The sequence below is a fragment of the Littorina saxatilis genome, linkage group LG14, assembly GCF_037325665.1.
Source record: "Littorina saxatilis isolate snail1 linkage group LG14, US_GU_Lsax_2.0, whole genome shotgun sequence".
NCBI classification, from domain to species: domain Eukaryota; kingdom Metazoa; phylum Mollusca; class Gastropoda; order Littorinimorpha; family Littorinidae; genus Littorina; species Littorina saxatilis.
The window spans coordinates 21,767,406-21,784,905 of record NC_090258.1 but is presented as its reverse complement, the minus strand read 5'-3'; positions in this window follow the sequence as shown (position 1 = coordinate 21,784,905).

Sequence of the window (17,500 nt, the reverse complement as noted above, 5' to 3'; positions counted from 1 at the left end):
GCAACAACCATTCCATCCAGTCGATGCGCGGTGATACAATCACCCATCGGGATTTCCCCAAAAGCCGACGTTACTTCAAATAGAATGAGTGATTCTGGGAAATCGTTTACCAGAGGTACTCGATAAATATACAACCCTTTGATCAAATACGATCGTCAATACATCACTCAAACATCCTAAATTAATTACAATGAATAAGATACCAGAATAACGAGTTCAGAAAATACAAACAAAATTAAAGAAATGTATTTTAAAAATATTCTTGCCAACTATGCATATTGAACCCCGTGACCGCCGGGTTCTTGGGCGAGCACACTACCACTAAGTCAGACAGACAATTCTCTGGGGAGAAAATAGACATTTCAATCAACTTCGAACGTTACACGTGAGTTCTCGAGCATGTGTCGACTCCTCGGTTTCCGAGTTTCTCCGTTCGTATTTGTGTACTGTAAGTTCTGTCGATCTCACTCGAAGTAAACTGTATAAAGTTGATAACAGACCCTATGCGCCCGTTTACTTCGTATGGAATGCAATTTTAAGTAGCGTTAATTTCAAGTGTGACCGACATTATGTTGTAGTACGGCTCCGAAATGCATTGACCAATCGCCGAAAGGTAAACGACACCAGAAATATCTGAGAAAATCGAATCCGGAATAGACAATGTTTGGAAATTTGTCTGTCGGGGGATATTTAAATGTCCCGAATAGCGATAAAGGTTTAGGGGGCCCGGGTAGCTCAGGTGGTAGAGCACTGGACTTGTGATCGAAAGGTCGCTGTTTCGAATCCGGGCCGGGACGGACACGGGTCAACTTTATGTGCAGACCCAGAGACGGTATCCATCTCCCACCCCCGTGTCACCACAATGGCACGTTAAAGATCTTGGTCATTCTACCATAAGTGCAGATGGCTGATACCACATAAACACGCATACATCAAAAGCCGTGAGGGCGTAAAAACTCGAATCGTATAAACCAATTCATGTCCAATATAGGCAATTAAGACCTGACGGACAATAAGCCCCTTAAAATTGACTATAAAGGTTTTAAGGGACATGAACAACTAACAACGGGGGTAGTGATGGACTGTGAAGTAGTGATGGACTGTGAAGTAGTGATGGACTGTGAAGTAGTGATGGACTGTGAAGTAGTGATGGACTGTGAGGTAGTGATGGACTGTGAAGTAGTCCTGTTCCTCACAAGCGAGGAAAGCGGAGCTACTTTTAGCTCAATTAAAATTGCCAGAAGGAACACGTCGTTGGCACTTCAATAAATAATGAGCTCCAAAGTGCATGTTTTCGAAAGAAAAAGGCATTACATCCATCGTACACTGTATTTACTAAATTCAAAAACATGCACTACAACACAACACAACACAATACAATACAATACAATACAATACAATACAATACAATACAATACAATACAATACAATACAATACGATACGATACAATACGATACGATACGATACGATACGATACGATACGATACGATACGACACGACACGACACGACGGACGCGACGCGAAGCGATGCGATGCGATGCGATGCGATGCGATACGATGCGATGCGATACGATACGATACGATACGACGCGACGCGACGCGACGCGACGCGACGCGACGCGACGCGACGCAACGCAACGCAACGCAACGCAACGCAACGCAACGCAATACAATACAATACAATACAATACAATACAATGCAATGCAATGCAATGCAATGCAATACAATACAATACAATACAATACAATACAATACAATACAATACAGGAACCGGGCCCGACGAGGAAGGAGTTGACTTACGAGACTACAAAGTGTTCACATTTCAACATTGTCCCTCCGGATCTCCACACGCATGATCCACCTGTGCCTCAGAGGATGCCGTTGTTACATTTAGTCAAGTTTTGACTTAATGTTTTAACACAGATGGGGAATCGACACGAGGGTCGTGGTGTATGTGTGTCTGTGTGTGTTTGTGTAGAGCGATTTAGAGAAAACTACGAGACCGATCTTTATGAAACTTTACATAATAGTTCCTGAGTATGATATCACCAGACATTATTTTTCTTTTTCATTCTGTGAATAAATGTCTTTGATAACGTCATATCCGGCTTTTTGTGAAAGTTAAGGCGGCACTGTCATTCCCTCATTTTTCAATTCAATTGATTGACATTTGGATTAAGCAATCTTCGACAAAGCCCGGACTGTCTGATTGCATTTCAGCTTGGAAGCTTAAAATGAGTTTGATCATCAAAAATTTGAAAATTCTAATTGAAATTAAAATTTGAGTTATTGATCCAAATATGATTTTATCTTATTTTCTATAATTTCCTGATTCAAAAAAATATGATTAATATGGATTAAAAAACAAGCTTCGGAAGTTGACAAAAATAGAGAAAAGCGCGCTTTTCTGTGAAGCGCTATACGCTACTGTGCTATACTGGCCTGTCACTTTATTTGAGTAAACGTGATAGCGCGGCCGCGCGGTATGAAATTGACACAGCTATTGAGTATGATTATATCAGTGAAAAGATGCGGTGCGGCCAATTAGATTATGTGAGTTTAAAAGGTTGACTAAATGTAGTAATGTCGCTTCGCGCGACTTGGTACATTTAGTCAAGTTTTGACAAAATGTTTTAACACAGACGGGAAATCGAGACGAGGGTGTATGAATGAGTGTGTGTGTGTGTGTGTGTGTGTGTGTGTGTGTGTGTGTGTGTGTGTGTGTGTGTGTGTCTGTGTGTGTGTGTGTGTGTGTGTGTGTGTGTGTGTGTGTGTGTGTGTGTGTGAATAAAGCCATTCCGAGGAAAACTCCTTGACCGATCTTCATTGACAATCAATCAATCAATATGAGGCTTATATCGCGCGTATTCCGTGGGTACAGTTCTAAGCGCAGGGATTTATTTATTAAAAAAAAAATGCAATTTATATCGCGCACATACTATTCAAGGCGCAGGGATTTATTTAAACTCCACATGAGAGTTGCTGGGTATAATATATCCCCAGATATATTTTTGTTTGATACATGTAGTTGACGACGTCATATCCGGCTTTTTGTAAAATTTGAGGCGGCACTGTCACATCCTCATTTTTCAACCAAATTGATTGGAATTTGGGTAAAGCAACCTTCGACAAAGTCCGGACTATGGGATTGCATTTCAGCTTGGAATCCTAAAAATTAGTTAATTAGTTAGCTCATTGAAGTTTTCATTAAAATCGAATTATCAGACTCAACTAAAAAAAAAAGATTGCATAGCATTTCTTAACTTCCCCTCAATTCAACAATATATAGATACGTCATGTTTAATCTAAAAATGTGCTTAGAAAGAAAGAACATGTGTTCAGTAAGGTGGAGCTTGCATTTTTCATGGTCCGCTAACTTCGACCGTTATTTTTCATGTTTACTGAGACGAGTTTTGTAATTAATTTATTCCTCTTTTCTGCTTTTTCAAAGAAAAAGAGATGTTTTTGTGCCATAGTTTGACCGAGTCCCAATCACTCTGCCAGTCTACCTGCGCAAGCGTGTGATTAATGCCCGGTTGAAGAATTCTGTGAAAATCATTAATTACAGCAGTTTATTTGGTCTGGATTAAAATCAAATGCATAGTTATGCTGTTGTTCTGTTGAGGCGATAAAAGCAGATACTTCTGTGTTCTCTTCATGTTTTGGTATTGCTAAGACCCCCCGCGGGTTAGGGGAAGTCCCATATTGGTTGGGACTAGAAAGAATTTACCCGATGCTAACCAGCATGTCGTAAGAGGCGACTAACGGTTCTGTTTCTTCTCTTCTTTTGTCTTATTTCTGCCTTACCAGTCCTTTCACCTATATTTCCTTCCAAGAAAACTCTCCCTACTATTCCCTGCAGTTTTCCAATTCTTTTCTTGTTGTCTTATTTCTACCTGACTGGATCCATCACCTTTATTTCACTTACCAAAAGTCTTCTTTTCCACATCCTTATTTCTCTGCACCCCGCATGTCGTATGAGGCGACTAACGGATTCTGTTTCTCCTTTAACCCTTGTTAAGTGGTTCTTGTATAGAATATAGTCAATGTTTGTAAAGATTTTAGTCAAGCAGTATGTAAGAAATGTTTAGTCCTTTGTACTGGAAACTTGCATTCTCCCAGTAAGGTCATATATTGTACTACGTTGCAAGCCCCTGGAGCAATTTTTTTATTAGTGCTTTTGTGAACAAGAAACACTTAACAAGTGGCTCTATCCCATCTCCCCTCTTTCCCCTATCCCATCTCCCCCCTTTCCCTCGTCGCGATATAACCTTCGTGGTTGAAAACGACGTTAAACACCAAATAAAGAAAAGAAGAAGTATTGCTAAGGAACTTTTCTTCTGTCGTATCGCGTAGCAGACGAACTTTTCTAACGTCAAATACTGTATGAAGTGATGTTTTTGCTGCAAGACAGTGTATGTTTGTGTTGTCTGTTCCAGAGATGTATATTTCGTACATTTGAGCGTTCTGAACTTTTCAGTTGCTAAAAGTAGTGCCCACAAAGTATAGCTCCTCAACCCATGAGCTACCGAGGATTCGGGCTTTTTGCTGGGTGTTTATTGTTTTTGGTTGCTGGGTGTTTACCGAAAAATAAACACCCCTTTAATTTTACAGATGGAAAGAAACAGAGGAGGGGAATAAAAAAACAAATGTTGTGTACTTTCGAAATGGAAAGTGGAAAAAAAAACGCCAGGCGATGGCGTGCATGGATAAACGCCATATAGGCTACAATGAGGCTGTGTGTGTTTTTTTTATTAGAACCCAGGTTGAATTTTGTTCCAGTGTCTCTAAACATCCATTTGACAAAAGAAGTGCGACATGGCATCACATGGATAGTCCTGCAGACGCATATAATCAGTGCGAAGAAGGACGCATTTTTCGTTGTGTGTCGAGTCGCTATGCATCCAAAGAGGACCGCTGTCCGACAGATGGCTCCCGTCGTGCCACTGGTAGTCACTGGTAGACAACCTGTCTGCTCCAACCCAGTAGGCGGCGCCGTAGCCTCCTGTGAAGAAGAAATCGTTTGCTAAGTCATCAGAGCATTTGGTCCCAGGCGATAAAAGACAATGATAGTAAAGAACGAATGCTGAAGAACGCGTACTGAATTATCAAAAATGTAAGTGGTTCGGGAAATAAACACGGTTTTACCGTGGTAACATTTTGCAGAAACAAAAATTAAGATGCGCTCAAACAAAAATAATGTTCGATTCACGTAGAATGGCCAGTAAATGAACGGAGTTTCCATAAATAAATGGTGAGGAGACAAACTCGAACGAACCAGTCAAAAGATAAATATTATTGAACCATACGTGCTGACAAATTTATATTTTGATTATAATCTTGGAGTGAAAACCAGAATTTAAACAATATCACATCACATGCGATGCGAATGGACTTATTTCATGTTTTGATATCGCTTAACGCGTTTCCGTTACTTTTTTGACCAATTTGTTAGTAATCACTTACGTTCGACATTAGGCAGCTCTGTGATGACCGGTTCATCTGTGGTCAAGTCCGTGAAGTAGTACAGATGACCGCCGTCCTCTTCGCATTGTGACCGCGCCTCCTCCTGCGTTTTACTATACGCGTACAGTTTCACACACTGACCCCTTATCAGTCGGTACCCCAAACATGACGGACAACCAGGTTTCTCTGTAACAAGTAGAAACAAGTCGCGTGAAGCGATATAAAAACATTTGGTCGGCAAGATCAACACCACAAACTAATCATCGCCGATACTACATGTATATAGTCTTGGCTAACCATACCGAAGACCGAGACGAGTTACGCTCGCCTCCACGAAGCTTGCGTGCGTAGTACTTACTGAACCTATTTTCTTTCATTCTGAGCAAATTTTTAGAGAAAACATGACATATCTATATATTTTTGAATTCAGGAGAAGATGACGAATATAATGCAATCATTTTTTAATCTGCTTCTGAAAATGCGAATTTAATGAAAACTTTAATGAGCAAATTAATAAACTAATTGTTAAGCTTCCAAGCTGAAATGCAATCCCGTAGTCCGGACTTTATCGAAGGTTGCTTGACCCAAAGTTCAATCAATTTGGTTGAAAAATGAGGGTGTGACAGTGCCGCCTCAACTTTCACAAAAAGCCGGATATTACGTCATCAAAGACATTTATATAAAAAAAACGGAAAAAACGGTGTGGGGAACATACTCAGGAACTCTCATGTAAAGATTCATGAAGATCGGTCCAGTAGTTTTCTCTGAATCGCTCTACACATACACTCAGACACACACTCGCACATACACCACACCCTCGTCTATATCCCCCCGTCTATGTTAAAACATTTAGTCAAAACTTGACTAAATTTAAAAACAAACACCACAGGTGTTCTTTGAAAACACAGCTTGTACCGGCAAGACAGAGCAGTGTGTTCAGTTGAATATTCGGCGCTTGTAAGGCGCTTAAAGTTATAGTAAAAGAAACCCTTGATATTATTATTGTTACTTTAATATCTTGCGTTTTCCCCTCCTCTCTCACCCTCCTCTTCTCGCTTTACCGTCTTGAAATTGCATGCTATTGTTTCGTTCATCAACAATTTATGGAGGTTGCTTGCTAAAATAAGGGAGTGAATTTGAAAGAGAGAGCAGAGTTCTTCCTGAGGTAAGGAAGGCACGGTGACACAAATAGGTAGAGGTTACATGCCGAGTCTCAGTGAATATTAAAAATAATGGTCGAAGTTCGCGGATCATGAAAAATGCGAGCTTCAGCGAGTTATCTAATGACAGCGAACTGAGACCATTATTTTTAATATTCACTGAGACGAGGTGTGTAACCAATGTATTCCTCCTTTCTTTAAGATTTGTAAAGAAAAACGGCGTTTTTGTGCCACAGTTTGAGCGAGTCCTTATCACTCTGCCAGTCTTCATATGCGCAAGCGTGGGATTAATGCGCGGTTAAAGAATTCTGTGAAAATCATTCAATTCTGCTAACACTTTTACAATTGTTTATTTGGTTTGGAATAAAATCAAGTACATATAGTTATGCTCTTTTTGTTTTGCTGAGGCGATAAAGGCAGATACTTCTGTGTTCTTTTCATGTTTTGGTATCGATTTGGACATTTTCCTAGGTCAAATCGAGTAGCAGACGAACTTTTGCCCCCGTGTTCCAACGTCAAATACTGTATGAAGTTCACGAGGCAAGACGGTGTATGGATACGCTTCATCTTCCTGACATTCAAGGATGTGTGCATTTGATTGCGTGTGTTCTGTTTATGAAATTAAATAATATAGTTGATAATTGACCGACATATTGCAGTCTTTTTGTCAAAGTGGCCGAGTTTGTAGACATCCGGAAGGAGAACAACTGCAGTTTTTACACAAACTATGAAAGTTACTTGCTTTGAGACGCTGCTCGTCCGATAGTTTAGATTTCGATTCAGAAAACAACGACACACATGCATTTTACCTACCGACCCTATTTGTTTTGGTCACGTTACCCTAAACCAACATATTTGAGGAGGGGGGGGGGGGGCTTACATGTCCCGCATTCTCTGCGCACATCGATTGAATATAGCTGCATGTACCACATTCATTAGCACGTGATACATTCTCTTTATTTGTTTATTCATTAATTTCCTTAATCTGTATGTGTGTATTGATTTATCTATCTCACTTTTCCATTTCAGTTTAGAAAGCTATAAGTAATCCAATATTTGATAAACATGGACACAAGTAATTCTCTAAGGAGACAAGTCAAGTCAAGTCAAGTCAATATTTATTTTAAAAAAAACCTAGCGTTACATGAATAAAATAAATAAAAATTGCAATGAACACGACAAAAAAGATATATGTAATAATGAGACACAACACTTCTAATTAACCGAAAATAAATCAAGCTTAATTCATAACAAAATAATTGTAATCATACATTTTTTTTTTTTTTTAACAGGAAAGTATATGTTTCTGTGTTTGTTTTTGTTTTAATAAGAAAGAAAAAAACGTGATCAAATAATCAGAACTCTTTCAAAATACTCTTAATAAAATATATTAAATGCAATAACTTTCGTTTCTTTGTTAATTCAAATAAATGTTTAAATTTGACTGCATTTGAATTTCTACGAAAATACAATGGTAACAACCTTTTCCTCACATTTTCAAAACAATGACACTGAAATATATAATGAAATTCATCTCCGAGTTCTCCAGACTGGCATTTAATACATATTCTTTCGTTATGTGGTATATTTAACATTCGGCCTTTCTGTATTGGCAATTTATGATTTAATGTTCTAAAGCGTAAAAAGGAGAGTGCTAGGTTATTGGGTAAAATGTTCAAATAATTTTCAAATATAAATGCATCTTTAAACAATCTATAATTCAAACAAGTTTCTTTTTCATTTAATTCTGAAAACCATGATTGTATATATTGATCTTTTAGGCATTGCAACGTTTTCAATTTAAACCATTTTTCGGAACATCGTAAATTAAACTGGTCATGCCAAAATCCACTAAGACCAAGAGCATTTAAAGTTGTTTCAACATGTTTTAAATAGGGTGCTTCATGTATGTTATTTACATAGAGGCGATGCAGAAAACGGTACAATACATTTGAAAACTTATTACTATTATTACAATCCACCAATTTAAACCAAAAACTAAATATTCTACAAGCTTACCTCGCACAAAGCACTTGTAGCCAAGAGAGGTGTCAGGCAGCGGCTGCAAAGGAGATTCTGACGTCATATTCAGATAGCAAACCGATGACGTCTGGCTCTGGCAATAGGCCGTGCAACATGGTGCCGACAGACACATCGCTGCACATTGCCGAACCGAACGTGATTGTCGTTCTGTTGACATCACGTTTCCAGGCTCCACTGACACACGAACAAACTTCCCCACAGCAATCATCGCAGAGTTCGCTCCAACCGCCGAAACAAATATTGTCAAAATCAGCGCGAGCTTGAAGGAAGAAGGCTCTTTGCTTGTCCCTACCATTGTTATTTTACGTAAATCACCAACACAGTACGTTTTATTGATTATAATAATGTGATGACGTCAGGCAATTAATCTTTCTGACGTTGGATAGACTCGTACACAGAGGATGCACAACAATTCGATTTCATAAAGAAGAAAAAACACTGTACTGTTGTAAAAAGAAACAATATGAAGAAATTCTATGTGGTTCTTTGAGTTTCTCAGTTGGCCAAACGTGCACACTACTGAGTTATGAGGAATATGGTGTCAGTTGTGAGCACTTGAAAAACATTTCAAACGCAGAACCGAAACCCAGTGCTATTCGGAATGAATATTGCAGTAGCCAGTCTGGTTACAATCAGTGTCTGCGTGACGTGTCCCGCCTGTAGAATACAACTTATGGGCAGAATATACCTGCACAGAGTCAGCAGCACAGACGACGCACTGCATATTATTGATGCTGCGATAGGGATTTTGACGAATTCTTGGCCTGTTTTCTTTTCATGCAACGTATAGCGGGCTGGGACACTCTGCAGTGTGTCGTCTGTGCCGCTGACTCTGCGCAGGTATTTTTTGCCCCTAACTGGTGCACTCCGTGGTAACGGTGTTGTTGTCTTTATGTCGAACGAACCCTTGTATATGAAGGCACCACCAGAAATTGTGTATGAAACTCGCTTAAGAATGATCGATTCGTCGTCATAACAACAGAAAACATAACAAAACAAAAGAACCAGGGTCATGGTGTTAGGTATATAGAGAGTACACAATGTTCTATTCTTAACTCACTTTGGGAATCCCTCGCAACTTTCTTTGTTTAGTGGGGCACTTACGGGGGTTGAGGCTTGCAAGATTGCATACATGCCGCATTCATTTTGTATCTTTTTCGTTACGAAAGTTCAGAAAATGTTAACGAAAAACCGTTACCGTCCATTCTCAGTTTGTAATTACCATAAATAATGTCACCCATACAGAAGAAGGTCTTTGTTATCGTCATGTGTAAGTCAGAGAGGTTGCTCCGTGTAGGTTTAGGTTATTTGCATATCAACTGTCACTTTAGACATTTGTGTAATTTGGCAGTATTGTTTTGGTCACGTAAAATAAGCATTTGTTTGAGTGCGTGTCTTAGTTGTATATTTTCAATTGTTACATGTGATGAATTTTGAATAAAATTGTGTTTGGGCGGGGATGTAGCTCAGTCGGTAGCGCGCTGGATTTGTATCCAGTTGGCCGCTGTCAGCGTGAGTTCGTCCCCACGTTCGGCGAGAGATTTATTTCTCAGAGTCAACTTTGTGTGCAGACTCTCCTCGGTGTCCGAACACCCCCCGTGTGTACACGCAAGCACAAGACCAAGTGCGCACGAAAAAGATCCTGTAATCCATGTCAGAGTTCGGTGGGTTATAGAAACACGAAAATACCCAGCATGCTTCCTCCGAAAACGGCGTATGGCTGCCTAAATGGCGGGGTAAAAAACGGTCATACACGTAAAATTCCACTCGTGCTAAAAACACGAGTGCACGTGGGAGTTTCAGCCCACGAACGCAGAAGAAGAAGAAGAATAAAATTGTGTTTAAACCAACTGCACCTACCCAGGAACAACATCATCAAAACCAAGGATTTCTTGCCGTTTTCCCAACGTGCGGAGGATCTCTTTGACACGCTGGAAGTAATAAGGTCAGCCTGACTGCGCGGCAGATTCAAAAGAAATGGGTATGCCCTGTTAGCTAAGCCTAAGACTCCAAGGAAACTAACTGATGTAAACAATGTGCTATGCTATGCTAACTTAGTATTTCTGTCCCCAGAACTAATGTCTATTTGGGACATGACATGGTTATAATTATGGTAAGATAAAACAATGTAAAATGTCCTTTATTTTTATATTCACCATTTTGACGGCTCGAACTGAATCATGCCGTCAAACAACGTCATTTTGAGAGTAGATAAGGCCAAAACCTGTGACGAATTAACCCATTTTTGAGAAGAAGAAAAGCAGATCTTCAAATACACAATAAATTATGTTTCTGACCAAAACACATCGTGGCTTATTTTCAAAGGTTCGAATTTGCCCTCTGCTGAGTCAGACAACCACATTCCGTCTTTTAAAATGCAAAGGGGACTGAATCCGTTGCAAGAAATACAACTCATCCGTTTTTTCCTGCCTGGGCTTATACTGCCGATATATAAATCTTGCCCCCCCCCCCCCCCCTCTCCCTCTCTTCTTTTATACACTTGTTGGCAAAAAAGAAAACAAAGTGTTTGACGCAATCCCCGACACGACTCTAGCCATGGATTCTGTGCGCCTGAGGACTTAACTAATTGTCTTTTCTTTCGGAAGTGACGTTCGCTCCGGGAAGCAATACGTCACAAAGTCACTTGGCCATACGTCATCGCGGGGCGCTAGCGCCATCTGCCTCCGTTGCGAGTTACTGCCCTTGTCATGTGTCGGCTCGGCGTTGAGGGTGTTTTCAGCGATTTGGTCACGTAGCCATGTTTTTTCTGCTTTTTTATATTTCATATTTCCATTTCTTTTGCTAGTAACCCTTCCTACGACACGTTTTTGTGTGTATTCTATTTTGTTTTTTGTTTGCTTTAATCGTCTCTCACTACTATCTTTCTAATGCATAAATCTAGTTTGTGAATTCTTGTCCTACCCGCATATCTTTCCCAGTTCTTCAAACTTTATTTTCTTGTCTTTCCGAAATCAAAAATCAAAAATGGCTAGTTCATGGATCGATTAAATTTTGACAAAACGAAGCATTCCCTAGTACATCAAATCAAATCAACCTTATTGTCTTTCAAGTGGACTTTGATTTTGTTGCTGAATCCTGTGCGCTCGTACAGTTTTGTGTACAAACTATTAATCTTAATCGATGTACTTTTGAATGTTTCGCTTTAAGGTTTTTTTTAGTCCCATACAATTATTTTTCTTAATTTTGATTTTTAAACGTCAGCAGTTTATCAGTTTTGAATTTCCCCTCGCTGAATTTTGATAAACGCACAGGCAGACACACACACATTTACACAAGCATCATACAAACAACTCGCCCACAGGCACAACTCTAGCTTATTATACCCTCCCAACACACGCACACACACACACACACACACACAAACACACGCACGCACGCACGCATGCGCGCACACACACACACACAAACACACACATACACATACACACACCCACACACACACACACACACACATACACACACACACACACATAAACACACACAAACACACTTACATACACACATGTACACACACACACACACACACACACACACACACACACACATGTACACACACACACACACATGTACAAACACACACACACACACACACACACACACACACACACACACACGCGCGACTGTATATAATGATATATATAAACTAGAGCTTTAGGTGGACTATTTCTTAAGGAAATCATAAATCTGACCAAAACAAGCAAGATAACTTGAAATGTCTACGTAGCCTTATATAGCAATCATTTAATATTCAGACGTGAGAACTCAAGAGGAAATACAGCAAAATACGGCAATAAGGTCATTGACATCAGGGCCAGTAAAATAATTTCAGGAATACAGGAGTTGGTGTGCGTGTTGGACGGGGTTGCGCGCACGCGTGTGTGTGTGTCTGCCTGTCTGTGTGTGTGTGTGCATGTTTTATTTGTGTAAACTAAAAAGTTAATTTTGCAAACAAAAAATAAAAAAAGTTATAGCAGTATTAGGCTGAAGTGGCAACAATGTTTTCCCGCGTTAATACTATGTATTGCGTTATTTCCTGTTGTTGCTTTAATTTTTCCTGTCAAAATTAAAAAGTAATTTATTTTCACACAAGCTGCCAAAACTGCCTGTCTATTTGTTTTATGTATTATTTGTTTCTAAGAATATATCGGACAGCAATGCAAACGAATGGTTTTCCTTGAAGCGTTCTTTCCTTAATCTTTTTTTCTTTGTTTTTAAGGTAAACGAGTCGACAACAACTTGTCTAATTACATCAACATACCTCGCAGAAACGGATTAGGTGAAATTGTGATTCTTTCTTTTTTTCTGTCTTTCTTTCTGTCCTTCTTTCTTTCTTTCTGTTTTTTTGTTTCTGTCTTTCTTTCTTTCTTTCTTTTTTTCTTTCTTTCTTTCTTTCTTTCTTTCTTTTGTTCTTTCTTTCTTTCCTTCTGTTTCTTTCTTGCCCCCACTTTCTTTTTGTTTCTTTCTTTCTTTGTTTCTTGTTGTTTCTTTCTTGCCCTCACTTTTTTGTTTATTTCATTTCAAATTACATATCACTCACATTCAGTGACAACAATGGGTCGATTTATGAGCAATCGTGTGTGTGACAATAATTGGCGTGTGCTTGTGGTTGTAGATTCCGAACTTTCAAATCATGTATGTGTCAAATAAAGTTTTGAGCAACCATAAACTATTTCTACAATTACTGAAAAAGAAACAAAAATCATTTTCTGCTGTTTAGAATTGAGTCTTGTCCCTAAATAACGGTATACATTCATGTTGTGAACATCGCTCCCTTAATTATATTACATAAAAAATGAATTTTAGAAGATTAAGATTCGACGAAGTCATACAACACTTTAAAAGCAAAAGGCGCACAGGAGCAAGGATAAATGAACAAATGAATTAATAATAAATTAATAAAAACAAAATCACAAACGAGAAGAGGAAAAGACGTTGTTGCATTTTGCCATCAAATAAGACTTGGTTTCGAGTACATTAGTAATTATCCTAAATTGTTTAGAAACTGAAACAATAAATTCATCAATATTGTACTACCACACACAGATGAAGGCTTGGAGACTCACCGAAGAGAGACAGTAACGGGCAGAATATACCTGCACAGAGTCAGCGGCACAGACGACGCACTGCATATTATTGATGCCGCGGTAGGGATTATGACGAGTACTTGGCCTGGTTTGTGTTCATGCAGCGTGTAGTGGGCTGTAATAATCTGCAGTGCGTCGTCTGTCCTGCTGGAATTACATAGGTGAGCGCCGGGCCTAAGAGAGACAAACATGGAGAATCTGCTTGAAAGGGATCCGATGTGTCTGCGTGATGAATGTCCACCAGTTGCGACTGGCTTTTAGCACTGGGGCGTATTTTACAGAAAACGCCGGTATTTGGGTAAAAACAAATGTTGTGTCTTTATCTTGTGGCACGTGGAGGCAGAGTAATGACTCGCGGTGGAGGTAATACTTTGTGTGGAGTCTGTTAGCTGATGAATGATATTACACCCTGTTTTCCGCTACTTTTGATAACTGCTCTTCTAATTCACAGATTCTACGTCTCGGTTTGTTTGTATGTGTGTCTGTCCATGTGTGTGTGACTCTTTACTTGTACCGCCCCTTCTCTGTCTGTCCGTCTGTCTCCTGTCTTTCATACACTTACACACACACGCACGTTCACACACACGCACACACACACACACACACACACACACACACACACATGCACACACACACACACACTCAGTCACACACACGCACACACACACACACACACACACGCACGCACGTACACGCACGCACACATTCACACACACACACACACACGCACACACACATTCACACACACACACACACACACACACACACACACACACACACACACACACACACACACACACACACACACACACATACACACACACACACACACACACACACGCGCGCGCGCGCAGATACATCTGTTTGGATCTCTGGATTTATATCAAAGATCTAATCACTTATGACATACAAATTGGAACGATGATACAAGTTACATGTATATGATTATGTTAAAATGTCATGTGCATGATTATCAAAACATTATCGTGTAAGGGATTTAAATACGTTTGTTGTTGTTGTATATTTTACATGTATATCGCTGAGACAGTGTCTAAGCAGAGAAGACCTCTTCATCTTTGCAAGCGATCCAAGGCTAATAAATAATGTGTCCTTGCACGCCAAGTGAAAATCCCAACTACTTCTTTACTAATCCCAAAAGCCAATCTCATCCGACCCTCCGCGCACACTGCCTCCAGCTTCCTGTTGTTACATTACTTCTTGTCACTTGCCTCCAGGCGTTATCCCTTCTCAGCCCCCTCCACCAACCTACCCGACGCCACCATCACCAGCCGTGTGTGTCTTTCTGAGTGTGTCTCTTTCTGAGTGTGTGTGTGTGTGTGTGTGTGTGTGTGTGTGTGTGTGTGTGTGTGTGTGTGGTGTGTGTGTGTGTTTGTTTGTCTGTCTGTCTGTCTGTGTGCGTCTGTAAGTGTGTGTGCGTGAGTGCGTAACTATTTCCGTCTTTCTCTCTGTCTGTCTGTCTGTATGTCTGTCTCTCCGTCTGTGTCTCTTTCTATCTCTCTCTATCTCCCTCAACCCCCGTCACCGCTCATGAACTTGTAACCGTAGAATTCCCCGTACGAACATATTGAGCTAGAATTCATCAAGGTAAAACAAGAAACAATCACGTCAAGGAAGATCACTCTTGCAGCAGAAACTCTCTTGACACGTGGCTCGAACACAAGGACTCGATTGTCGCCCTTTGCGACAACTCTCTAGAGGCGTAACTCGCACAAAGAGCGAGCACTCGCTGTCTTCGCCATGACACTCTGACGCGTTCAAAGCGAGGCTTTAACCAACAACGGTCATCCTTCAGTCCAAAGGCAAATCCAGCGCCCCTGGGAAGCTGTGCTTGCATTGGTCAGTCTTATGGGAGTTGACAGACTTTTTGAGTGAATTAGACGAATTGTGATTTACGAGACTGTTTTATTGAAAACTTTGTTTGGGGGAATACAGCCTAAGAGATAGACATGTTGTGAATGACAGCGATACTGTTTGCCCCTTTGAAACCTTTGGTAGAATGCAAGAAAGAGCAAGCTGGATTGGATGACATTGAAGTGAAGTAAAGCGTGGCTGGCTGACCTATTAGAACCTTTGACAGAATGCATAACTGCTCTTTAATTTACAACGGTACTGACACTCTTGTGAATTAAAATGTTACTGTCTTGAATGTGGAGAATTCGAATCTTTGACAGAATGGAAAAAAACTCTTTAATTTGAATGCATAACACTGTTGTAAATGAAACAGATACTGTTTGACCATTGGATATTCGAGTCCTTGGCAGAATTTACAAATGCATAACACTGTTGTAAATTAAACAGGTACTGTTTGACCATTGGGTGTAGTCCAGTTCTTGACAGAATGTAAACTAAACCTCAATTTTCTCTTTTTTCAAAAAATGTGTCGCATTGATCATATTCCGCCATGAAATTTCAGGCATGTTTATGTGAGCACTTATCATAAGTTTTAAACTTGTGCTCCTTCTTAATGATGTTGTTATATTATCATGTGTCTGTTTACGAATAAAATACTGTTTAAACAACAACAACAAAACGCAATTATTCACAACTGTATGACACTGTTGAGAATGAAAACGCTACTATTTTACCGTAGTTAATCTTTGACGAAATAACTAAAACCCCTTTTTGTTGACTATTGTCAGACATTGTTTTGTCCAGTACATGAGTTGTTCTTTGCGACTGGTCACAAGTGGGGGTCAGCTCACACGGACGCATTTTTCAATACAGTCTAGGGGAGAAACTGGTCACAAAGCACCCAGTACATGCCAGAGAGATAGGAGAATCGGCACAATCAAAGAAAATACCAAAATCATTCAATAGATATGGAAATATTAAGATTTACTGTGAAAATGCCAGCAAAAATGGCGTCCAAAAACGGGAACGCACACTTGGTGCGTCTTTGAAGACTTACCTCCCGTTCTGTGTTGTTGATAATAGTCGTGTTTGTGCTGTTGTTGTTGAAATAGTATCTAATAAAACTGATGCAGTTCTTGAAATGTTGCAAATTATTGTTGTCTTTGTGAAATGCGAGAGTGTTCTGAGGCGTAATCTGCATACGGCTGATGTCCCACATAGGGTACCCCACTTCGATCAGCGTATCACTCCAAATGAGCTTCATAGCAGAAAAGCAGATACACTACCAACACACTGCATAACAGATCTACAAGTCTGAGCCAGAATCATTGAAATTTACTTTCTGTATAAAATATTGCAATCAAATTTGTTCACGATGTCCCACAAATAACGCAGGTTACCCTCGCCTTCGATTCGAAGTAACTCCAATCTGACTTAATTACAATCGAAACGCAGATGACGAACTGATTCACCACAAATTTGTGGTATTTTACACACAAATTTCAACTGTGTTGTTTCGCGATAAACAGCCATAAACAAACAAATGTGGCGCCGTCACGTCGCCTTGGAAGGAATAACGCAGGTGACCAAAGGCTTGTTTCCGATACCTGTCTGATTAAAATCATCGTTTTTTCACAAATGACGGCTCTTTGGCAGATCTGGTGAGTTGGAAACTGTCTATGAATGTTTCATTTAATGTCAAATGCGTACATTCTTGTCGATATTGTTACCTTTGGGCTCATAAATTAAGTCAATCGTCGTGTTGTCCGAAAGTGACTTTTGTCAGCATAGAACTTACTGTGCTTTGATCATTGACTGAGAAGAATCTTCCGATGACACTAGTTCATTTCAC